This window comes from Opisthocomus hoazin, chromosome 2 (assembly GCF_030867145.1).
Source record: "Opisthocomus hoazin isolate bOpiHoa1 chromosome 2, bOpiHoa1.hap1, whole genome shotgun sequence".
In the NCBI taxonomy this organism is placed as follows: domain Eukaryota; kingdom Metazoa; phylum Chordata; class Aves; order Opisthocomiformes; family Opisthocomidae; genus Opisthocomus; species Opisthocomus hoazin.
This window is the reverse complement of record NC_134415.1, coordinates 46,127,145-46,153,240: the sequence shown is the minus strand read 5'-3', so window position 1 is coordinate 46,153,240 and position 26,096 is coordinate 46,127,145. Positions and strand designations below refer to the sequence as shown.

General features: G+C 46.1%; 1 protein-coding gene across 2 annotated transcripts in view; it reads left to right on the top strand.

Moving 5' to 3' along the window:
- Window positions 1-812: 812 nt before the first annotated feature.
- Window positions 813-26,096, top strand: part of PAK5 (p21 (RAC1) activated kinase 5) — a 93,191-nt gene continuing 67,907 nt past the window's right edge. The window contains exon 1 of one of the 2 annotated variants that reach the window (XM_075413480.1): window positions 813-926. The gene's annotated coding sequence lies outside the window, so the exon portion shown is untranslated. Of the gene's footprint in view, window positions 927-13,722; window positions 14,065-26,096 lie in introns of those variants that run through there. The other variant, XM_075413482.1, reaches the window with a different exon arrangement.

Sequence of the window (26,096 nt, the reverse complement as noted above, 5' to 3'; positions counted from 1 at the left end):
GCCCACAGAGGTCCCTTCCAACCCCTACCATCCTATGATTCTGTGTGATTCTGTGATTCTTCAAGCTGTTCCTGTCGTACCCCCTCTGCTCCCCCCATACTGAGTGCGTTTCAAGGCAAATGTGCATCAGAGAAACTGGAAATGACATTTAATTTGACATGCCAAGCATGAGGCCGCCCCTCTCCCGTGCAGGGCTGCAGCAACCAAGCCGGCTTCAGATCTTTTCTTCCCGGGGATCTTCTGCTGGTGGTGCCTCCGGAAAGCCCTTTGCCGTCCGTGCTCGGTGTTTCCCGGCGGGGATGGTTTGGCCTCCATGAGGACGCACCGTCGTCTCCCTCCTGACTCAGCGTGCGGAAGGGCCGACACGTACCTTTATTAAAGGCAATCTTCGTCTTTCCTAGGGAACGCTGTATAAAAACGTAGGCTTCGCGCGGCTGTGGGAGGCCGGCGCGGGTCGCCGGCGGTAACACGCCCCGGCGACGCGGGATACACGGTGGTCGGCCGCCGCGCTGGGCTTCCCCCCGCTGCCTGCCTGAACCGGGTCCGCTCGCAGCGCCCGGCCGCGGCCCGGGCAGCGCCGGCGGCGGCGGGGACGCCTCGGCACGGCCGCCTGCGGGAACCCGTACGGCAGCCGCCGGGCGCGGCCCCGGGGCGGACGCTGGGGGCAGCCGCGCCGCCGCCGCCCCTCGCCCCGCACCACGCCCCGCGACCAGAGGCACGCGCCGGGCGGGGCGGGGCTGTCAGCCCGGCCCGGCGCGGGGCGGGGCGGGGCGGAGCCGCGCGCTGCCCTGGCTGGGCGCGCGGGCGGCGGCACCCGCGGGCCGTGCCGCGCGGAGCGGAGCGCACCGCACCGGAGCGGCGGCGGCGGCCCGGATGTAGCCGGAGCGGGAACATGGCGCTGGGGGCGGCGTGACGGCGGCGCCGAGGTAGGGGCGGTGGAGCGGAGCGGAGCGGGGCGCGGGGACCCGCGCTGCTGCGCGCGGGGGCTGAGGCGGAGCAGCGCGGCGCGGCGGGGGCTCGACCTTGCGGGGCGGCGGCGCCGCCAGTCCTGACGGCCGGTGCCCGCCTCGGGGGGCTGGAGCGGGCCGGCGGCGGCCGGCAGACAAAGACGCGGCCCGGGCATCGCGCTCTGCACCTGCGGGGCTGCGGAGGGCGGTTGGCGCGGGGAGACCCGGCGGCTCCCGGGCTCCTCTCCCGCAGGGCTGCCTCAGGGTCGGCGTAGGCGGCTTTGCGCTAAAACCCTTGCCGGGGCTTCCCCGCGGCGATAGCTTTTATCTTTTTTTCCCTTTCTTGTATATTTTTTTATTTTTATTTTTTAAAAGGCGTTTTGGTTTCTGTCAGGTCCTTTTCCCGGAGATAGTTGCTCCCAACTTTCCGCGGATGCCGTGTGCGTGCTTGGGCCTCGCCCGGGGAGCGGGCAGCGGGGGGCACGCACACGCCCTCACCTGTGCGCCTCGGCCCGCTCCGTTCGTTGTTGCTCTTTTCTCATATAACGGGTTGGAAATGCCTGCGGCCCCGTCCTCCTCTGCGTCTGCGAGCCTCAGAGCGTCACAGCCAGCGAGCGAGGTCTGCGTGGTGGCTGCCGCGCTGGGTGGGCGTCCCAGCCTCCGACCGGAGGAGAGGTGCTCGTCCCCGGTACCGACCGGACCGGGAGCATGGCTTACCCACCCGCCGGCAGCACGCAGGCTGCCTCTCTTCCTCTTTGTTACACGGCAGCTCGCCGTTAACGTGAAGAAACAATGGAAATTCTTTTTTTTTTTTTCTTCCCAAATATTCAGTCAGACCAAATGGGCTGTCATTGCCATTAAGGGTGAAATTCCCACCAGCCCGAGAGGGTCCGGCAGTGAGACCACGCTGCTGGTAGCCTTTCCCTTCATCTTTGAATTTTACTTTTTTTCGTATGCTTTAGCATTTGCAAAATGAGGGAAGAGACTTTGTACCTGTGTTGGGATGCATCTCTGTGGTCTCTGCTGCCCAGACAGCACTTAGGGAATCGTTGCTCCTCATTTGTTGTCTTTATTGTACCATGAAACTTTAAATAATACTGCTTAGGACCAAAGTGGGGAGCCGCGCTCCCCTGCCCTGTGCAAAAGCCCGTGTCGGTGGCTGTGAGCATCGCTGCCGCTGCTGGGGACAGAGCTCTTGTTGCGTGGAGAGTGCATCTGGAGGCATTTGGGCAGTCACTGGGGCTGTCTGCTGAGGGGGGACGTTTCCAGCGTGGAAAGTGGGTTTAGAGTCGCTTGCGGGGCTGGCTCCCTGGCTGTCTGCACCCCCGGCAGCGAGGTTGAGCAAAAGCTGCAGAAGCTGTTCTATTTCAGTTTGAGGTTCACAAAATGGCCCTTTGCGTTGCTCCTTTCTCCCTACTGAAGTGTGGCTGTTCGTGCTGCACGGCGATCACTACTGACGTGTTGGTTCCCCCGCGGCGAGCAGCTGCTCTCCCGGTTTGCAGATGGGGATGGAGGGACCTGGGCAGCGCGGGGCAGGGCACCGGCTTCGGGGCTGCTGTGCCGGGTGAAGCTTTGGGAGTTACTCGTTGCAGTTTGCCTTGCTGTCTGTTTCTGTCGCTTAGTCACGGTGTTTTGGTTGTAGCTTGTTTCAGGTTGGTGGAAGATCTTTGTTCAGTGTGGAATTATGTCTTTGTGCTATCACACATATTAATTGAAAATAAGTGAAAATATGGTTTGAATTGAGGGAAAGACTCACTCGAGAGTGCTGAAGCTAAACTTTTTGTTTCCTCCTGCTTCAATCATTGTTACAAATGTTTATGATCCAGGTGAAACTGCGCTTTCCAGCAGAGACTGATTTTCATCAGAAGAATTTAGACCAGTCTGCCGTAGTCCTGCCTCCCCTTTGTGCAGAAGCTCCAAGTGCCATTACTCACTTCTGCCGTTTTTTAACCTTATTCTAAGGAAATGAGGGCTAATCAGTCACTGTGCGTGTCGCTCGGCTGTAGCGACTGTTGAGCTGTACTGAACAGAGGGGCTCAGAGCTGTCATTTCTGCGCAGAGAAGCGGTGGCACAGAGAGGAGACCATGGCGGTCCTGTTGCGGGCAACCCTGTTAGAACTCATCGGCGAATCACCTTGGTGACCCTCCGCAGAGCCAGACCCAGTAACTCCCATTGCTCGTTCGATTCGTTTGTTGCTTTGGCACCCCTGTTTGCTTCCCAGTGGCTTTTTGTTTTTTCTGGATGTCTTCATCAATCACAAATATTCACAGTAGCTGAATATTTGGCTTCAGTGAAATCTCAGCATCATGGTGGCTGATTCTAAAATGAAAATGTGTAACAAGCAAGTTGGGAAATTCCTGCCGTTATTCAGCTGAGAACAAACTTCTCATGGTGCTAGTTAACAACAGTTACGAGTTTTGCCTTATTGGCATCACCCCTGACTCCAGATTTGGTACTGAAATAGGGGAGGCAAACTGTTCTTTTTGACATCAGTTGGGGCACGTAATTTGGGTTTAAAGCTGGGTTCAAGGAGGACTGCAGTTCATGTGGCTGAAGCCCAAGAGGTGATGCTGGCACAGATCTGTCTCGGGTGCTGTGCTGTTTCAGGGAGGTGTGGAAAACAGAAGAGGAAAAACAGAGAAGAAGGGCGCCTGCATCTCTTACTCCTCTGATCCCCTCACATTTGACACTTAAATCCAATTATTGCTTTGAAGCTACTCCAATTGAGCATCTGAAGTGTTTGATGTCTGCTTGTTCAAATACATGAATTCACTCCAGTTTTACTGGTTTACTTTGCAAAAGCTGCAAACAGAAGTCTACCGTGTGGCATGCGTTGAAACTGCAAACGGGTGTTTGCGGGTACCAGCAGCTGAAGAGTTTCTGACGACACATAAAGCTCAAACGAAAAAACCTCTTGCTAAAATACCTCCTTGGAATATCCTGCTCCTGGTATTAGTGTCTCTGACTCGTGGTGCCGTTTGGTCATGCTGGAGGGGTTTCTGGGGCCGTCTGCGCTTTGTCTCTTGCTAAAGTCAGTGGAGTTGGTCTGTTGGGTCTGCTGCAGGGTTTGGCCAGGTTTCTCCAGGTTTTGGTGACAGCCAAGCAAACCCTCTGCCGTCTGGTGGGATGGTCGGTGACTGCAGCAGGGTCAAACCAGAAACACCGCGATGGAAACTTCACGTGGTTGGTATCCCTCACACCTGGAGGGCGTACACTTTTTACCAACTTCAAATGATTATTTTTTTCCATTAATTCTAATCTGTTAAACATTTCTATACAAGCTCACTACTCTCAATAACAATTTGAAGTGTGAAAGGTGCTTTATATGTCTATTTACTTAAAAAATGGATGGCATGACCAACAAAGCCTCTGTTCCTATGGTGTCCTCTCTTGTAGCTTCTCTGGTGTCTGATATGGGTTTGTCTCTTGCTCGATAGGGGCTTCGTAGGGTCACTTCTCTCTGGATACGAAGCTTGATATTTTCGAGACAACTTCACCCCGTTACATTCAGCCTCAGCTGGGGAGGTGGTGTGTCAGAGCGTTGCCTGGTGCACGGCACAACTGCGTCGGCTTTGTTTGCAAGGGAAGAGGGCTGAAAACTGCAAAGTTTCAAAAACTTTAACAACTGTGCACCAAACCCCAGCTAGTTATGAGGCCATTTAAAAAGCAAAAAACACCCACTTAGAGCAAATTTCAGTGCACTCTAATGATATTTAAAGTTCAGGTAACTAATTAAGCCTTTAATCCATTCACAGAGATTCACCGGGGACTTGCTGTTAGTGCTGGTGTTTCAGCCTGCCTGTCACCAAGCCCAGCAAGGCTCAACGTTGCGTTTGGATGGAGGGCTGTCCCCGCAACCAAAACCCAAAATATTTTCTATCAAAATGAATGGTTACCTTTGCGCTTTTTTTTTTTTTTTTCCTGGGGAGTAAGAGCTCAGAGGGCAGGGCTGTGGCCGGGGCTTCAGGGCTAAGACCTGCCACAGCGTTTGGTTCTCACATGGCTCAGCCATGCATGTTGAAAGCAGCCGTCTTGCAGCCCTGGCACAAAATGTCGGCTTTGAGCCAAGTCTTGTGCCTGAAAGGTTCAAGGATTATCCCTTTCCAAGCAGTGCCTGTGAGTGCAGTGATGCGAGAAGCGCGTGCTCCCGTCGCGTTGTGTAGAGCCAGCCGCGACATACAAAGTCAGCTGTTTTGCATCTTTTCCAACGGTTTCTGGGCTGTGTAAGAGCACTACCGCTTGTAGAAGGTGCATCTGGTGGTAGTACAAAGGTAATAATCCTTCAGAGCAGGCAGAGCTTGAATATCTTTTAAAAAGAAACCAATAAAACAAAAATGTGCGATTCAAGTTCAGCTTTTCTCCTTTTACAGGCTGGGCTGCTATTTCCTATTTCTGACCTTTCTTAACCCCCTAAGCAAAGCTTTTAATAAAACTTCAGCTGTATATACCAATTAATGTTTTTATCTCATGAACCACCCAAACTGGGGTCCTGGTAGGGCTGGACGCTGTAAGGACCTATAGTAACACGTGTTTTCACCCTGGGGAGCTTACGGCCTGCGGTGCACCCATCCTGTTTGTGCATATGCCATGTGCCGGGGTGAGGATAGCCAAAGAGTGCAGGAGAGGAGTCGCGTTGCTTGCTCAGGGACATGCAATGATGGAGAGCAACAGTGAAATCCCGGCTCACAGCATTTTCGTTCTGGGCCATTCTGGCTTTGCTCTGTGCGCCGGCTCTGCCATTAGACTTTGCCGCTAGGGAACGGCTGTGCCTGCAGCGGGATGCGCCGCTCCAGTGTCACAGGGGTGGGAGCTTTGATTTTGCTGAACAAAGATGCTCTTCCAAAAATAGGTTAAGCCAAAGAACTTGGATGCCAAAAATAGCAATAGAGATTTTCCTTTTTCCGACTGTGTTTTAGATTTATTGTTCCCCGCTGGAGGCAGCTGAAAAAGTGAAAGAGATAGCACAGCTATAGGTAAGGGAATAGTGGAAGTAGACATACAGAGTCACCTCTGATGGAGGAAAACCATACATGTCACATATCACTGTAGAAATACACGATAATGTGAAATAAGGATGTAAATAAATATGTGCAATATCACTAAAACCCTCCCTTAGCAAAAGTTTTTTTGTTTTCCTAGCAGTTAAGGTACCCCAGAAAGGGAAGGATGGCGAGATCCCTGATGACAAAGGAGAGGACAAAAAAAATGCCAACAGACAAAAACTGGAATCAATAAATGCCCCAAGAATGATCCTGGTGATAGCCCCTATAAACCTTTTATTGCGACATGCTCTGCTGCGTGTGAATAATTCACTCTTCCCAAGCTGGTGGCAGTAGAATCTGCGCAGCAGCTTTCCTCTCTGCCTGTGTACAGGTTGTTCGGGTGATAGTTCTTAGAACTGAAGATTTCTCTCCTGGGATTCTCCATAGAAATTTTCATATCGTCAAGTTAAACTCCAGCTTTCCCATTCACCGAGTTAGATGCATGCTCAGAGGACAGAGCTGATTAATTGCACCGCAGCTATTTAAGGCACTGGGCTGAGCACAGAGCTGGAAGTCAGGAGGCACTGTGCCTCTAATACGGGCTCTGCTGCTCGCTGAGCCGTCCCCGAGAAGTTACTTAACCTCTGTGGGCCACTGCTTTCCTCTGGGTAATGGGAGGGATTATGATAATTGCTTTTGAAAAGCACTTTCAGGTGTGTAGGTTTATTTTTTTAGAAGGTGCAGAACGATCTGGTCCTGAGCTGAAGAGGCTTGGTCCGTCGCAGGAGGCTTTTGGTACTTTGCAGGATTATAAAAACAACGCTTAATGCCTCGCTGGGCTGTTTAGGCCACATAAATAAATACATTTAACAGATTTTTCATTAATCTTACGTGCACTGCTCAGAGAAGGGCTCTTGGATACAACTGAAGGACCTGAGATATGGTTCAAAAGGGTTGCTATTGAACTGTTCGTGAAATGTAAGTAAAAAGTCAGAATGCTAAATGGCTTATTTTTCCAACCAAATCCTGCCTTCTCCACAGAAACCTGGGTTTACATCTGTTAAACTTGTCTCTAACTTGAGTGTAAAGACCCCAGAGGCAACAGACTTGCTGTATTTCTCATAGGCTGTGGAGGGTACGTAGGTTTATGTTTTATAGAAATGGGTGATTTTCTAGGCTGAAGAAGTAGGAAGGTTTTCCTGAGAGCAAGGTGAGCACAAAATTAATGTGCCCTAAGCTGTGCCTCTCTCCCAGATTTTGAAGCATGCAGGAGAAAATCATGGTACGTGACTTTGCACTGAACTCCTCTTTTCCACACAGCAAAACTTCTCCATATTTATGCTTTGTGTCACAGGGAAAAAATAATCAAAGGGCAAAAAACCCCATGGCTGAACTGCAGCTGAGACCAAAGCATTAATGAAAAAGTTTTGTGGAGCACGGTGCTGTTAGTGGGGTGGCTGGTTGGGAGACACCGTCTGTGCTGTGGGGTGTGCTGACAGGGTTTGGGGGAGCAACATTACCAGGGATTATATGTTGGAAACAAAGTTTGGTGTGCTGCTGCAAAGTGCTCCAGTGCCGAGGCGACGGCTGTCATCTAAGCCATCAGCTGCTCTAGGAAATCTCTGGGTGCTCCCGTGTTTTATGCAGGAGCTTAAAATGATGCAGCCTAAAGCCAGGGAATATATTGCATCTTCCCAACACAAGGGACGTGGGGGCCCCGTAAATAGGTGTTGAGAGAGGCCTGGCTGCCAAAATAGTTTAGTGTTGCTATGATGGTTGCAGGTGGTGATAGCCTTTTAAGTCCTTGCTCTCTCTTCTGAAATTTTTAGGACAGTAAATGAAGGGTGAGAAATCGTAAAGCAAATAAATTAGAAAAATCCTCTGTGTGGATGTTTGTAATTGCATTTGTGTAGCTTGATGGAAAGAGCCCTGTCCTACTGGAAGTCAGGGAGGGGTTGGCAGTGAATATTGCCTGTAGCTCTCGTGCCAGAAGTGAGTATTGATGATAGGGCTCAGCTTAAGGCAGATGGCATAATACATACTCTGAAGATCGCTCTGGGGAAACACGTGCAAAACCACGTGGCTGCTATGCCGTGAAGGATTTATTCCTAGGGTTGAGACAGAAGAAACCTTCACTTGGACAGAGGTGAGAGTCGAGTCCTGGTTGTGGGAAGCAAGAGAAGTGCTTTACGGAGGCAAGGCTTTTGTTAGGGACACAAGTGTGACCCTCATTCTTCATTATATTAGAGATACATTACCGAAATTACTGAAAACGCAACATCCATCCCGTATCTGTGCTTTTCCTGCCCGGTCTCTTTGAGGACCAGCTCTTAACACTGTCAGAATGCACAGGGAGAGCAAGTAGGGCTTTTTCAAGTACTTAAGAAGTACAAGGCATGAGGTAAATAATTTAAACACTGATGCAGAGCATTGCCAGCTGAGAATTTCTCAACAGGCTAACAATAAGTGGATTTTTTATTCTTTTTGAGGAGAGGAGTATGGAATGTGCCACCAGTCAGCGGGGCTCCTGCTTTCCAAGAGAAAGGGTTGCTAATGAACTCAAGTTAAAGCCAGGGCTTCTTTCTTCTTAGGCAATCCAGTCTGAATTTGGACATCACCAGTGCAACAGACCCCTGGGAGTGTGTGTAACATGAGAAACTTGATACCCATGTGGCTCACATTTATTATAAACTTCTGTTTGAAGAGGCATTTTGACTTTTTCCTCAGCATCTGGTAGGACTAGGTCCGCGTATTTTATTGCGGTTTTTTGTACGACAACCTGATGCTGCTGCTTATGAGGGAACTTTAACTGGGGGTTAAAGGGTTTCTGGGTGTTTTCTTTCTAGTTTGCCATTTTTATTCAAACACACATTTGTCTTTCTGTTTACTTTGCTCTTTGGTGTCTCTCTTACTGATGTAACAGCATCTTGCTATTTCTCTTCGATTTCCAATCCTGTATAACAAAGAAAAATAGTCAACTGTCCTGATTTAGCTAGAAATTAAACTGCAACTATTTTTTCATGGACTTAATGGGAAAATTGGTGATAATTGCTAACTAACGCTTTTTAAAGACTTTTTAAATGGGTGAAAGACTGTCAAGCTGTCAATCAAAACAAAGACTGGATAATGCACCATTCCCCTGACAAGTTCCCTTTATTATATTAGGCATCCACTTCACTCTGTAAATTTGAGCTACTCAAAATTTGCCCTTTAATATTTACTTTTTCCATTCCTTCTCAGAATTGTTTAAGTAGTATTAGTATACTTGTGCAGCATAGTCAAATAGATGTAATAGTCTTTGAAGAAAGTAACTTTGAGGTGTGATTAACTTTGTAATATGATGTTCTTTAACATTTTTCCAATCTTTTACCCTGTTGTGCAGTGATGCACCCACCCTCCCCTTGCTGAAGTTTCCAAATTCTGTGGTAAATTTGGAGAGCACATTGGAGATTTTCTTGCAATCCCCTGATTCCAGAGGCATGGAGTTTTCAGAGAAACTGTTAAAATGGTGAGATTTGTAGTAAAAGCAAATACTGGGCTGTGCTGAGTAGTATCTCTCCACAGTACCGGCTGCTCTTCTCATGGTTCTGGATTTAAAGTACCATGAAACTGAATTTATCTCAACTTCAGGCACCACTGGCATCACAGGTAAACGTACAAAATGTAAATTTTGTACACAAATGTGCGAAACTGGTGCGAAGCAGAGCAGCCTTCCTTCCCAGGCAATTCCCTCACCTCCAACAGTATTTACAGGTTGAAAACCATTGTCCTCCATGCAGCCAAGAAGATCTAGGTTTAACGTAGAATCGTAGAATGGTTTGGGTTAGAAGGGACCTTAAAGATCATCTAGTTGCAACCCACCTGCCATGGGCAGGGACACCTTCCACCAGACCAGGTTGCTCAAAGCCCCGTCCAGCCTGGCCTTGAACACTTCCAGGGAGGCGACAGCCACAGCTTCTCTGGGCATCTAGCTCCTGTGCCTCACCACCCTCATAGTAAAGAATTTTTTTCTCATACCTAATGTAAACCTACCCTCTTTCAGCTTGAAGCCATTCACCCTTGTCCTATCACTACATGCCCTTGTCAAAAGTCTCTCTCCAGCTTTCTTGTAGACCCCTTTAGGCTGGAAGGCTGCCATAAGGTCTCCTCAGAGCCTTCTCTTCTCTAGGCTGAACAGCTCCAACTCTCTCAGCCTGTCCTCACAGGAGAGGCGTTCCAGCCCTCAGACCATTTTTGTGGCCCTCCTCTGGACCTGCTCCATGTCCTTCTTGTGCTGAGGGCCCTAGAGCTGGATGCAGGACTCCAGGTGAGGTCTCATCGGAGCAGAGTAGAGTGGCAGAATCACCTCCCTCGACCTGCTGGCGTGTCTGTAGCAAGATCCGCTGCTAAGGCTAAGCAGAGGATGAAAAAACACTCTGTCAATGTTCCCATCCTGCTGTGAGAGGAAATGCCAGTGCACGCCCTGTGAAAGAACCATGTGCAGTATTGATTTTGATGTAAATAATACTAAAAATTGCCATGATGTCATAGCAAAGCATTGCAATCATCATGGCAAATGATGAGAAGAAAAACAAGAATGTAGAAATAACACTCTGCCTTGGACCTCACTTAAATCAAAGCTTAGCCCTTGATCACTAGTCTGGAACATAAATCTGAGGGTTTATCATTAAGCTTAATGGGTCATAAAATCTGGGCTATTTTGGAGGTAGTTGCAGAGATTTGCAGCCCAGACAGAGAGTGGGCTCTAAGCTGCTGGGTCTTGTGTAACTCAGTAAATAGCAAGCTTCAAATAATACTATAAAGCTATCAAATGTAATAACTAATGCTGCCAGGCAAGTGTTCGGGGAGGGAAACCTTGCTGATGACAAGCTTGATGATAACGACCATAACAGGCCCCAGTTTAGAAAGACCTTTTAATTACAAGTTGAAGTCCTTTTTGCTATACTGGAAGTCGGGTATGTGTGTCCAGTCTGGCTCATGTGTAGCACTTTTATTTTCTGCAGAGCAATGCTTTCTTCACGGTGGGCCCAAGAGAGCGAGCAGCAAAAACCAGAAACACAGAAGCGACCGACAACTTGCTTACTTTGTCATTGCAGTTTAAATATTTATGACAGCGCTTCACAGTGTGCGAGTAAATGCATGATAGCATATTATGTAATAGTAATAAAATTTTAGAAGTAGGAGACTTCACTACTGCCCTTTGCTAGTAAATCTTTGCTACCATCTGTAGCGAGGCAGTGTAAAGGCCATACCTCTTTGCCCAGTTCTTGTGTGGGAAATGGGAATTTGCTGGTTACTGGCATGTGTAATTGCGTGTCTTTTTAAAATTGCTCTCCATCTCTTTTTCTGGCAAACTTTTAGTTCAGGTCAGATTCCTGTAAAAGTTGATGGCTCTGAATTGGCAAGTGAGCAGTGTGTCCTTGGTGCGTGCAGGGGAAGGGATGGGGTGCAGCTCCCAGGGAGGAGGGGATTTGGACCGTGAGTCTTTTGGGTTAATTAACAGTTCAAAGTAGCTTTTCTTTTTGAGAGTTGCAGACTATTGATTACCATTTGTACTACACTGCTCCAGAGATGGGGATTCTCAGGAAATTATGTGCAAAGTCAGTTGTACCTGGACTTGAGGATATCTGAGGTGGAATAAAGTTTGAGATTGGTGGTGTAGCTTCTGGGGAATTTACTGAAAAATGCTGACAATGAAAACAAAAAGCTAATGTAGAGTTGACGTTGCAACAGCTGAAGTTGAGTTTGGGACAAGTAAGAAGGTAGCCCATCAAAGGAGGAGCCTGGCTAGGAAACCTCATGTGTCTGGCTGCTGCCAGGACCCCTGTTGCCGTGGTTTGGATGATGTGCCATGGCAGCACGGGGCAGAGCCCTCCCCGACCTGGAGAGCCAGTAGTGGTCAGTGCTACCCACAGCTAGCGCTGGCCAAGAGAGATCCACAGCTTGGTCAGTAGGCAGTACACTTTTTTTTTCCAATTGCATGGTCCCAGATTTCAGTCCAAGGACTAACTGGGACTTCAGTTCCTTGAAGTGTTTTAGCGTAAATAGTCGAATTAAACTGGACTTCTGCACTTAAACACAGATATGTACTTAAGTGTCTTAATGAGTCAAGGAGGGATTCCCCTCACTCCCCTGCCTCTTAAAGACAGACATTGGGAACCTGTGGTTAGTTATATTTCAAAATTGCAGAAAAAAAAAAGTAGGTTAAAGATGATTTGTACTTGGCATAAGAGCTCTATTATCTGTCATTATAGCTTTCCTAGCAGTACTGTATGTGCTCGGGAAGGCATTTTGGGATTCTCTGCCAATAAAACCCAGGCTTGGAAGCACATCATGTGAATGGGTAAGAAAACAAGCCGTGAGCATGAGCAATGAGCCACCATGTAGCAGGCTCTAAGTGGGAGTGCAGGTCGAAGTGCAGGAGTTGAGGGCTGTGCAGGACTTGGGTAAATTCTTTGCACAATCACAGGGAGATTAAATGTACGGCAGGTACCAGATGATTTATCTGATGTACACACGTGTGTTTACAAAATACAGTTGCTCGATGATCAAGACTGTTATCTTAGTCTTTAGCAAAGGCATTGTAAGGATGCTAACTGGGAAGTGAGACCTGTCAAAATCAAGAAGCTGCAGTAGAAATTGCTGACTTAATTTTGAGCCTTTGCATATACGCAGCTCTAATTATGTATGCTATTTAATACACAAGATTGAGCATGGTGCAGCAGTTGTTTCCTCATTTGTTGTATCTCGGTATCCACTGGTGGAAACTTCCAGCACCTTGGCTGAGCGAGGAGACCCCAGACCCACAGAGCAGTGTGGGCTCTTGCAGGATGAGACACACAACCAGGTGGGCTCCCGGGTCTGTCAGCTCCCACAATTCAGTCTTTCCTTAACTTCACATTTCTGGAGGATGTGCTGGAAGATGTGGTGATGTTTTAGTTCATTTGGTGGAGTCTGAAAAGCAGAAGCTTTAGTGGGGCTTGTTGCTTTGCTGGGGATGCCTGGCGTATTACTTTGCTTTATTGACCCCAGTGCCTCTGGGCACAGTAAAGCTTCGATCTCAGTGCAATAATTCTGTAAACACTTTTCTTGAATTTCAGACCTCAGGAGGCCAGAGGACTCCTGCCTGTTTGCGGTAGTGTTGGATCGGGGCCTGAAAATTTGCTTGTATGTTGGAGAAAGGTGGCGGGATGGACGTACCTTGGTTTTGAGTTCGATCTGTGGGATGAATATTGTTGCAAGAGGCAGCTGGGTCTCAGCTCACTTTTGCAATGTATTTGGCAGTTCCAAAATTCCCCAGACTTTGCTCTCTCCCTCTTAAATTTCTCTTTTCTAAGAAAGCATTGACTGTTTCTGAATTTTGCTGCTTTATATAGGCTCCTTTTCCTCCCCCTCTCACCACTCGCTGCCTCTTCTCCTCCGCCCCAGTTACTAAAATCTCCTCTCCACGACACGTCATCTTCGTCAGCAGTGCTTTCATCATCTGCAGGCTGAAGGCAGAGCAGAGCACGCTCTGGGAAGAAGAAACGATCCCAAACCTCCCATTAAGTTTTCAAGTGGCTGGAAGTTGTTTGCCGATCGAAGGTGGCGCGCAGGAGTCTCTTCTGCTCTTTGCTTCCTCCGACCTTTATCTGGCAGCGCTTTCGCCCCACTCCCGGGTGGCAGGGTTCACCTCATGGGCTCTGCAGGGGCTCCGCGCTGAAGCGAGAGCAGCTTTGCATTTCCAGATAAAAGGCACCACAAAGTACCCGGGTGTATAAACACCAGCTGCAAAATTCCTGCATTGGGGGTGGTAGGTGTCTTCAGGAATATGGGAAGCGCATTGGTAGAGAGAAAAGAAATAGAAGAGCAAGGAATTTGGGGAAGATAGGTAAAAAAGAGAGAGGAAAAATGTGCGATGGCAAAGCTCAGCTGAGTCAGCTGGTGAGAAATAGTCTCTTTGGTTGCTGCAGTAATTGATTCATGATTTTCAGGAGTATTATAAATAGCTCTTACATGGAGAAAGTTTGCAAGTGGGGGATGAGTTGATCCTGTCTCTCTCCCTGGAGGTTTTCAAGCTGTGGTCGGACAAAGCCCCAGGCAACCTGCCCTGGTTCTGCTGCGTACGGGGGGCACGGAGGCTCCTTCAGCCAGGGTAAGTCGCTGATGTTGCTGAGTGTTTGGAGAGAGGATAAAAACAAACAAAAATGTTTGGGTCGGTGCCAAATAGAAGTATTAGGAGTGACATGGCAAATTTGTTTTAGTGTAAACTGAGTTTAATCACTGGTGTTGACTGTACTGAAGGCTCACAGGTCTGGCAAAGGGGTTCATCTAGATAAATGTGTTTATTTTCCTGCTTTGAATGTGCCACAGATGTACATACTGGTGTAGTTTAAACGCACATAGCAAGGAAGAAACAAAAGGGGACAAATTAAGTGACTGCTGCCAGATTAATTATTCCATCTCATTTCAACTCATATTTATAAACCTACAACTTTGAAAGGAAATGTTCAAAATTATCTTTGCAATGACCATCTTTCCATCTAATTTAAAGTCATTCAACTTTACAAGAAGCAATTATGCTCCACACTAACAAATGAAAAGACATGGCGACATCAGAAAAACTGATTATTCAAGCAATCTTTCTTATAGAAAATAGCTAACTAATCTCCCAGCTTCAGTCCTTGAATGCTACTGCAGATATCCTCCTGAAAGATAACTTCATTCTCAGTATGCTGGCAGCCTGCTTCTCATTCCTGATTGTTCTCTGTGTTGTCGCAGTGATGGTTTGGGGGTTCAGAAATTATTTGCTCTGTTGTCTCTCTAGCTCTTCTTGCACTCACTGCTCGTTTTATGCTCCTCTTCTGTGACAATGAAAATGTGATTCAATGAAAATGCGATTTCAATGAATGAGGTTTGTGTCCTGCTTAGAAAAATAAGGAAATCTCCAAACCAGCTGCTCTTCTGCTGCTCTGACCATAGCTCTTGAGGCCGTCAAGTCGGAGGTTCTGAAGGAATATAAACATCGATAAACATTTATGGGCATTGTTGCCAGAGAGAGGAGTCCGTTTGCTGGTATCTTGGTTTATTGGCATGGAGGTCTTAGTTGTATTCTGTTCCAAAACCAGAAAAGGGCAGAAGGAATCTGCCAGAATATAGGAACTTTCTAAAAATAAAGAAAAAATAAAACCAAAAAAACCCCAAACCACCACCCCAGTTGTCAGATTTTAAATTTTCATTTTAAATTCTGCAAGTCCCTGTAACTAGTGCAGTGTTGCTCTCAGAATCTTGTTATGAGCAAAAGGAAGCTCATCTTATTTGCAAAGTTGAGAGCGTATTGAAATCTTAACCCTCTAATGAAATCATTGTTATTAGTCCAACTCTACTTATTACAAGAAAAGAAAAATAAAATATGCTACAGAAAAAGTCCCAAGTTGAATGTTGCTGAACACACATTTCTGAACATCTGTGCCATTCTCTGCTCATTCTAACCCTGGGAAAAAGTGGGGTGGCACAGGGCTGAGTTTTTGGGTTTCTGTTTCCTTCTTTTTTGGCTCCCCTGCAGGCATGACTGGCTTTCTGTACTGTACATCAAAGCCTGCCCCAAAATTGAGATGCAACCAGCAGAAGCAGAGGTTCAGTTCAAATTCAACCAAACAGACCAATTTTGTAGGTAGAAATTCCTGTCTTATAAGGGCTTTTATCCCCTTTTAGCCTTACCGACCCTTCTATAAATTCAAAATGCCTCTTCTCCGGTAAAGCATTTCTGCTTCTAGTCCTGACAGCTCTTAATATTTAATTTAAAAATAAACAAATAAAAAAAAACCCCAAACTCCCCACCCACCCGAGCAAAAAAAAAAAAGGCGGCAGTGAGTCATTAGCATCCCACATTGCCTCTGGGAGGAGCGTGATGCTGATGGTGGCATTTATTCTTCCTTGCTGGGAGGTGGTAGAAGTTGGTGGCTTCTTCCACTGGACTCTAGGATCTACTTGGGATAATAAATAGATTTATGTTTTCCAACATGCTTTTACTTGTCCTTTCTTAGAGTCTGCATCCCCATGTTATATCCACGTTTACTGTATGTAGATTGTCTTAAACACATCAAATACTTGTTCCTTATTCTCTTTGCTACCCCAAAACGTGATTTTGCTGCGGTCTGCATTTCTTTGACTGTTAGATATATATGGGGCTTATGCTGTGCTGTCTGATGGGGGGTGCAGTACCATCCTGCACCCCTCTCTTATCTTTTCGTGCCTGCACCTGACTGTGCAGCATCCTGTGCCCCTGCTTTGGAGTCCCCTGGATATCGTACCCTGCTGCCTGATCGCGCTGGGATCATCAGTGTGTCATTCTTCACAGAACACCTGGCTGTTGCTACTCTCTGCACAAGCATTAGGGTTAGGTACAAGGATAAGCCACCTTGTCATGCTGGTAAGGTACAAGGATAAGCCACCTTGTCATGCTGGTACAGCTGAACAAGCTGCAGCAAAGCCCCAGACAGGCGCAGCCCGAGCCTGACCCTCGGCAGAGTTGGTGCTTCAACGCATACTGATTCGAAGATCCGGTAGGAAAAACCTAACAGTACCATGTGTACTGTTAAGCAGGTATTCTTTATTGCGGCGCCGGGCACACGGGGGATTTCTCCTCCACACCACCACCAGGTTATTTACTGGTTTTGTTCCCTCTCTCTGTCTGGTAACAATGCTTGACTATATTTTCATCTTAATCATTGCAGAACTTTAGGTTGATATTTATAGGGAACCATTCATAAGGCTTTCAGGATTTCTCTCCTCATCTTGCAGTTAACTGAGAGACCATTGCTGTGCACGCAAAGCAGAGGTTGCTGTCCCTACCCTATGAATTGGTTTGTGTTTCCCAGTATTGAATTTAATTTGCCATTTTGAAGTATTTTTGACTGAGCAGAAGTCACTTCTGGTGTCAGAAAGTTCAGTCTCTACAGCCACAAGCCATCGAGATGATTGCCCAGTCAACATGGAAGTAATTGGGATTTTCCACTCTTACCGTCTATGAAGGAAGAGCAGAAGAGCCAGAGAATCGAATCGCAGCCGCTGTTCAGGTGGCCGCGCTGACACATCTCTGCCATGCTGCCTGGAATTGGGCATGGCGTTGCAGCTCACTGGGGTTGTGCTGACACCGTTAGCTCACATTCCTTTGTGGCGTTGAGCTTGCTTTGACATCCAGCACTGTCCCTGCTCTGTTGTTCCTGTATAATCTGCACCATGGTGTTAATCTTTTCCTGAAAAAGTGGTGCACTACCTATTTAGCCATAGCCTGTTGTAGCAATAAGCTGCTTTTCAACATTCCTGGTATCATTTGCATGGCCTACAGTTTGTCTAAAAATGTGCATCTGTTTGACAATTGTCTGCCTTACTATTTTTATATTACCCCCCTTAGTGGGATTTGCTGTGGACTGTTTGTCTCTTTTTACACGTTACCAATTTCTGACCTTCTTTGAAATTAGAGAATTTTATGGCATTCAGTGCTAGAAAAAGCATTACCCTGAGATGTGCTTTTCAGTTTTCCCTCGTCCCTGCTCTTAACACTTCCCTGTAATCATTTGAATTTTCTAACCCAGAAGCTGGGCCCTGGTTTGCTTAGGGGACGCTAGCCTGCCTTGGCAGTCTTGACCTGCTCCAGGAGTCTGCTTGAGTCCCCATTGCTCTGAACCTTTTCCAGAGCTGTGTGTTCATCCATGTTCTGAGCATTTTAGAGGATTTGACTGTGGCGTTTCAGCCAGAAACACAGAAAACAGAATCTCATATCAGCCCTAAATTCTGCCTGCAGGCTCCTCTCCCTGCATATACTGCTGATACCTGGGTGGACCACAGCTACAGAGTCCCTCCATGGCATTTGTCAAGTGTGGTGTATCCCGAAGGATGCAGAAGATTGTCCCAGATTATGGTGGTGGTTTTCTGAGGCTTCTCTGTTCAGGATATGTTTAAGTAAATGGCGTATTCTTAATTCTAGATTAAAATTAAGGGGGAGGAGGGAGTGGTTTCACATTTTGAATGCGAATGTTTAAAACAGATGCAGCCTGCTGGGAAGTATTGCAAGTTGCATGACTTTAAAATGGATGTTCTTTTCTTTTTAACTCAAGTCCACAATATGAAAGATTAGGAGTTAAGAGACGTTTTTCGCCCACTTTGAAAGTAAATGTATTTTAAATTTAATCCTTCGATGCAGCTGCTGCTTTATCTCTCTGGAAAGTCTTTCTCATGCTTTGAGCAATGTAAAGATGTGGGCTAGGTGCTAATCCAGTTTAAGATGCCAAACTTCCTTTCCACTCATTGGAGGTTTTCCCACGTCCACCTTCTAGATAAATGTAGGACTGTCTTTTATTTTAACACAGCACTGGTTTGGGGAGATCTTTTGGTGATTCACCATCTTAGAATTACTTGTGCAGATAAAAGTATGAATGTGAAGGTTTCATGTTATTTTAGATGTATCAATGTAAGATGGCGTGGAATCATCTGGTTTCTCTTTTTTCTCCTCCACTATAAATATCTAGCAGTGCCTACATTAAAAAAAAAAAGCTAAAACAAACTAGGACCTATGAAAGAGACTCGTGACACTGCTGGTGCTGCTGAAGTAGCCTGGGCTGGTGTTGATGGGGCAGTCAGCAGCCGTGGTGGGATGCTTCTGTTAGCTTCTCATAACAAATGGGTATTTGTTGTAGTTACTGCTCCAGCTACCACTTTTTTAAGGCTGGAAAATCATCCTGCAGAATGGGTTAATCTGAAGGTCCTGGTAAATTAGGTATGCCGAAATTCTGGGGAGTCTAGCTGTGCCAGAACTTTGTAACCCCCCATTGACCCAGGAGGCACTGCGAAGGGCATGCAACAGTGAGTGTGAGCACTGGGAGAGTTTGGTCGGAATAGCTGCAGGATTTTGCTGTCTCATCACCCCTGTTGTCCTGATCTGATCTGCCCTGGGGACTTCCCTCTCCCAGTTCTAGCTGCCTTCCCTTGAGAAAAGGGCCTTTTCTAGGAAAGCCCAGGGTAGAGCCTCCCCCTTTCCTATTCGTCTCTTCTTGCTTCTTGAGAGTGTGTTTTGTAGATGAAGCTCACTGATCTTGAGCTTATTAATGCTGTCATACCATGCTGAATACATCAGCTGTGTCCATAATAAGCGATCTGAAGCCATTATTCTCCATTCTCTAGAAGTGATCATCCTTTTTTTTATTATTTTTTTATACAGCCAGCACTGCAGTCTGAGCCCTATTCCAGTAGTAACTCATATTTAGTGACTTATTAAGGTTTATCCAAGTTACAGATTCCCAGCGGATGTTCTGAGCTTGTTTCTTATTTAAAAACATCATCTAAATTCAAATCAGGAATTAACGCAGTTCTGCAAATGACATTCACCCCTCTGCAGAAGGACCAGCATTAATCCTATGCACTGCAGCAAAGGCATCTCAGGCCTTGTTTGAGGGCTTTAGTGGGGCTTAAATGAGCCTTAGGCAAAGCACAGACCTCTGCAATAGTTAGGTAGGACTAACACAGCCTACTTTGGGCACCAAGCTTAAACGTGTGTCAGAGGCTGTATTAGGACATGGGTTCCCTTTATAGCCAGGGAAGAAGACAAGGTGCTCCACGTAATCTTTCTGGGTTGCTTGGTACTGAAGTTGGTAGCTACAGGCAAAACCTTCACATAATCCTGTTCCTAAACCATTGCTCCACTGCTGGAATCCCTGCCTTTGCTGGGAGAGGGATCAGGTCCCTGTTCCACATCCCTCAGGGGGCCGATGAGGTGCTGTCAGAAACAGCAGGATCTTCAGGCTGGGACGTTGAGCTACTATTGAAATTCACTTCGGGTTGGTCTGGTCTCTGTGGGACTTTCTGGAAATCCCCACCTTAATACATTAAGGTTTTCTTGCCTCCTTACTGGTTGTCATCAGCAGTACGTGTGGTTTGCATTGCTAGGTTCCCACAAAACTCGTTGCACTGAGCACAGAAAGCAAGGTGGAGAGCATCCCTCCATCCCTCCCATGCCTCTGTAGTGCAGAGTGTGCTATAGGCATAGAAGTTGCAAAGTGGGGCTGAGAATAGAAGAGGAAGCTGATATATTCACTTCTCCAACATCCTGCTGCTTGGGAAAGTATAAAACCGAAGCAGATGTGTCCTTAAATCATTTTTAATCATTCTAAGCTATTGCAGGAGTTCAGTACAAGCATCCATAGCTTTAAGCCACCTCTGCAAAGTGCTCTGTATCTTTGTCATAAAATTTGGATGAACTACACTCGGTAAACTGTTTTACTGTTACCTGATAGCCATCTGCCTTTTAAAGTTGGGATTTACTGGGGGAAGACAGAGATACATTTCAGTGCCTTGTGAGAGCTCACCATAAGACTGATTGTGATTTCTTGGTCCTCGTAGAGCTGCTGCCCAACATGGGAAAATTTCTCTCTTTAATTCAGAGGCCAGGCAAAAGAAGCTGTCTAGTACCTGAGATTAAAGTATGTGATTATTTAATCACTGGTTAGTTGGTGATAATGAACAAGTATTTTGCGAAATGAGGTCTTAAAATGCATTTCTAAACAGAGATCCTGGTGCTGCACTGCTTAGATAGAGTGCAAAGCGTAGCCCTACCACTCTCAGGAAAAGCTTACTGCATCTGTGTCTGAGGGTTTGCTCTCGGCCAGGCGATGGTGACGAACCTGCTGGCCAAATTACGAAGCAATGTGTGCACTGAGGTCAGGGGGAGGATGTAGCTCTAAGGGTTTCCTGATTCATAACTGTTATTTCTCATGCCTCACTGAGCTTTGCCACCATGGATATGTTCTTCTTTAGTTGTTTGGCTTCTGAGAAAGGCTTGACGGAAGAGCAGGGAAACAATCTTGTTTTCCTTTGTTAGCTATTTTTAGTTTACCTGGATCATTACTTATCAAAGAGCACTGCTAGTGCTTGAAATAAATGTGTTTAAACATTAATAAATAGCATAAGAGATGCTTTATTTGATGCTGTGTGGGAAAACATCCGCTGATTCTTGGAGGAGAAAAAGGCAGCGTGAATGTTTTTTACCTCGTGTGTTTTAATATCCCTCAATAATTACTTTGCAAGTGGGAAAGTAAAGAAGGACAATTGCTGCAATCAACTGCCCGTAACGTTGCTTTGACAAAAGCCCAACCGAGCCAACAAAGTGCAAGCTGTTTCCCAACAGCAGCGAAGAGAGGTTTGCGAGGCTGCGCCTGAGTCTGCCTCTTGTCTGCCCAAAGCAATGCTGAAGGCTGCCAGGAGCCTGCCAGCACCGAAAGCAATGCCCCGGATCTCTCCAGCAGTGGTTAGCGCTTCGTTAAGACGATCAAGAGCATGTATTTCTTTGTTATCTACTATAATTTCAACTATGTTGAAAGCCTGAAATAAAATCAGAACGTAACAATGCTATCCATGTTTCCAAATTTCTTAGAAATTGACTTTTGAAAGGAAGATTTACTCCATTTTTCTATGGTTGAGCATGTTACAGTATGTATCGTACCACTCCCTATCCATGCGAGATGCTGGGTTCGTCGCTTCATGTAGATTCATAAAGTCAATCCAGAAGTGACTGTTGAATCATTTTTTTCTTTGCTCAGGCATCTTGTGAGCTGCTCTGTTTCCACCTGCTTGTCTCGGCACAGGGCACGCTGTAGTCTGACTACGCTTTCCTGTGCAGGAAGATGTCCAGGCTTCATGTGGCATCTCCAAGACGTTAAATGTTTGCTGCTCTATTTGATAGCCAGTTAGAGTTTTACGATTCATAGTTAAAAATACTTTCCTTGTTGGCTCTTCCTTGCCTTCAGCTTCCAGCTGGTGATTCCTTTTGTTCCTTATTGCAGAGATAACAAAGCCTTTTTTTTTGCACTGTATTTTCCTTTGTGAAGGGGGTTTTATGCTCTAATCAAGTTGCCGCTTAGTCTTCTTTAGACAAGCTGAACAGATTGATCTCCAGGTTTCTCATTATAAGACTTTTTTTTTTTTTTGTCCCATCCAGTAACTTTCATGGCTGTCTCCCACATCCTTTTGAGTTTTTCAATATCCTCTTGCCAAGGTTGACCCCAAAGCTATTCCAGGATCCGTCTCATCAACTGCAAAGTATGGGGGGTGAAATTGGCTCCCAGCTTGCGCGTGTTGCATTTCCATTTCATAAGGACATGGCTTAAGTAGAATATCCCCTGTAACACAGGGAGGTTGTGCTCTGGACTCCTGAATATTTTTACAGAGGTGTGCTGCACCCAGTTCCGTAGCTACCTCTGTGGTCCTTGTAGTGGCCTATACTTTTCTCTTTTCATTACTTTTTCAGCAATTAAAAAAAAAAAAGAAAAAAGTTTGACAGTGCAGAGCTGTTCCTGGAGAAAGATGAGTTACTAACTTAATAAACGCAGGTATTCCCGACGCTTTCGTATTTGCTGTTTTTCTGGTTTGGCAGCTAAGCTAAAGTTCAGTTAAGTGTCTCTAACCTTGCTGCAGGGAAGGCTAGGGAGCCATTTGTTATTTTAAATCTCTTTACTTTTCAATTGTCCAATTCAATTAAGGGGGATTTTATACTTTCATTGGAAAAGGGCAGCAGCTATAGAGAAGCCAACGACCTGAGCTGTTCCAGGATTTGATGAGGGATTTTGTGCTTTCAGCGCAGAGTCATCTTCAGTGGTTTTGGCAGTAACTGCAAGCAGGTACTTGCTTATCTTAACATACGGGGAGTTAGACGTGCATGTTTTTGTGCTTTGCAGCCAAGCCACAACCCCAGTGGGAAGAGCTCAGCATCTTCTACCCAAGCAGTGCTGGAAACTTGCTTTTAAGCCAGTTGCAGAAACTTTGGTTAGCAAAGACGGTGCCTTGCCCCAGAGCCCAAACACATATGTGGGAGTTTTGGGGTTGTTTTTGTTTGTTTTAATTCCACTACATCCCAGAAACAACACTTCTTTCCTTCAAAATGTCCAAGAGGCTTGTGGTGCATTTGCACATGAAAAGACATAATTCGTAAAGATTGGGGCGTGCATTAGTCCCATGGGTCCCGTAAAAGTACGAGACGGGCGTTGTCATGGGCTTGGTCAGTCATTGAGGCAAAACTGAGTAACAATTGTTGCTTGAATTCATGTGAAGCCACTTCCTAACCAGGGACTAGGGCGTTTGTGTTGACCTGCTGCACGTTCTCTGCCTGGCTTCACAGAAGGAGACTTGCATAAAGCACTATTCTCAGGCTTTCAGGATTTTCTGATACGTAACTTGGTTAGGTTTCTTTACAGCCCTTTGCTGTGAACTTTGAGCTTTTCAGTAGTCCCAGAGCAGATGCTCTTGCTTCTCTTGCTGTCTTGTTCCCTTTCTCCCTCTAGCTAATGGTAAGAAGTATTTTTAAGTACCATTCCAAATAAATCTGGGAGGCTGAGTGACTTAGAAGCCAGCTGGGAGGATGAATGTGTCATCACTGGAGTACAACATAGATTTGGGGAGTTTTCGTGTTGTGGTTTGTTTGGGTGTTTTTTTTTTTTTTTGACGTTGCCATTTCTGGTGGGCCAGCAGATGGAACTGCCCACGAGGCCGTATTTATCCCTGCAAAACCAGCTGCTGCAAAATGTTGGGGCGAGGGTTGCGCGGACTCTTGTGCTTTGGAGAAGTTTGTTATTATAATAATAATGCCCCTCTGTTTCGATTATCAATGTTCTCCAAATTTGCATTTGTTCTTGAAATTGTGTATAATTCCCACTTGGTTAGTTTAGGCCACAGTAATTGTGTAAGGTACAGCTGCAAGTTTGTATTTGTTACTCTGAAAAAGAAAAAAGCACCAGAGCAATTTTTGGGTGAAATATGATTTGTAAGATAACATCTCACTATGGGACACCTGGTGGTGTCCACGGGCATTCCAGGAATTAAAGGATGTTTTCCACTGGTGTGGATGTGATGCCATATCCTGGATTCCTCATAAAAGCACAAATGTGGTCATTAAAGTGAGTGGCAATAGTCCTGTAGGCATCTGTCACTGGTCCTGAGAGGTCTTGGAAAGGCAACAGCAAAAAAACATGGGGGTGAGAGTGCCACAAGCTGAGAAATGGTCAAAATAACTTTAAAACTTTCTGATATTTAGGATAAAGAAGTGCAAAATAATGGCACCAATGGCTACGTTGTGCAAGTAGAAGAAGAAAAATAAGATAATAATAAAAATAATTAATTTTCTGAAGCTAAGCAAGGCAGCAGCAGGCGGAGTATGAAGCGCCAGGTGAAGCCAAACACGTACATTTGCATGCAGCCTGCTCTGCAGACTTTGCAGCAACTGGGAGCGGTGAAGCAGACACCGGGCGGTGGTTGCTGCACAGTGACTCTGTAAATCCTGCACGTGCTGGGAAACTCTTTGGAAATGAATATTTAATACAGAAATAAAATGATTATATGTACATGTAAATGCTGTGTTTATCTCCCTGATGCCCTATAAATGGCTGGTAGCTATCAGCCCAGGAGGGCTATCATAATTATGGCTTCACTGGCTTGGCTAATAAAAAAATCAATTCCATCGAGATGATCCTGTGCTTGCATTAAATGGGAGGTGCCGGAAGCGTTACCCCCATTTTAAGTATGCATCTGCAAGGAAAGGGAACTTGATTGGAGTCCAGCTTTCCCCAAAGCTGGAAACTTCTGAAAATGCTGTTTCTCCTAAGCCGTCTCTTTTTGGCAGCCTGTGGACACAGCGCTCGTGAGAGCAGCCGCTTTCCCTGGCAACTAGCAGGCTTTTTCCCAGCTGAACATCTTTGATTTGATTTTGGTTTGGCTTTTTGGTTTTGTTCTTTTCCCATAAATTTATTGCAGAATTTGCATTGTTTCTGTCAGTCTTTTACAAAAAGAAGTTTCTTTTTCCATGTGGGTGCGAGGGGAACAAGTAGAAACCAAGACTTATGAGTGTTAAGAGTGAGCTGGAGCACAATGTCACTTGTGGATGTATAGACCCATCCCTGTTCTCTGTGTGAGAGCTGATACTGGGCTGGTAACGACTGAAGTCTTCAGTAGATGCTTTTCTATCAACTTTCTCTATTACATAGAGTTGTGTTGTCTTGTTTCCTAAGGGCAGTATATAATTTGTTCACTAATAGACTGTCCCATTTAGACAAATTAGACCTTTTTAACACCATTCTTATTAACTGGTTTTGACTGCACTGTGTTAATTACAGCAGGGATAGGGACATCGTAGTTGTAGAGAATTGTTCTCTAATTTGGGAAAAACAGACAACACTTGGCACCCAGCTTCCAGTGTGAGTTTGTTATCTCTGTATTTAAACATGATACTTAAACCATTAACATAATCTTGGGATGGCTGTAATTATGTGCATAACCAGGTGGGAAGGAGTCATAACACGGTATAAAAATAGCACCAGGGAGTACAAACTTGTTTTTATAGACAAAATAAGACCGAAGGGGAATGGAGATGGGATGCCAATGTGGCCGCATCACCGAGCCGGCATGGCTGGTTATCGTGGCTTATACTGAGTACAGGTGGGGACTGGGTGTTGATGTTGCCAAGCATAGTGCAGCCTTCCCTGTCCTCCCAGTGGAAATTAGGTCTTTATTGCCTGTTTAAAGTGGCTGGGAAATTGTTGCAGGCTTTGAGCAAGATCTGCCAAGGTTCTTCAGGTACTGCCTCTGGGATACATCTCCCAGGTCACAACTTTGGGCCCCAGCAGGAGCAGCCTTCCTGCCCAGCAAGATCCTCTGTTTACATTCATTTAATTTCATTGCTCTCATTTCCTTTCCTCTGTGCTGTGAGGAAGAAGAGAGTGGAGAGCCTTTTCGCAGTCCCCTGCTGAAGCCGAGAAAACTCAGACCTGTTGGAGGGAGAGCGAGGAGAGTGAGCCCTCGCAGCACATCTGATACTGAGCCTGGTGGAAGGGACTCTGCTGCCCACATGCACATGGACTGGGGTAAATGATGCACATCAGTACATTGGTTTCCCAGAGTTTGTCTGTATTATTCTATGTTTTAGTATCTCTCTGGTGCTACTAAATCAATACGTCTGCAATGCTGCAAAGATGCATAATGCTGGCAGGGTAACAGAGCACCTGTCTCTTTAGTGCAGAAATCCGCGATCTCAGCATCTCCAACATGTTGAGGGTGTTTGAACCTTCTCTCAACCCGTAGGACCTTCTTGGCTACAGAGTGACTTTTAATGTTTTTTTTAGAAGACTTTTTCCACCATTGGCTGGTTTT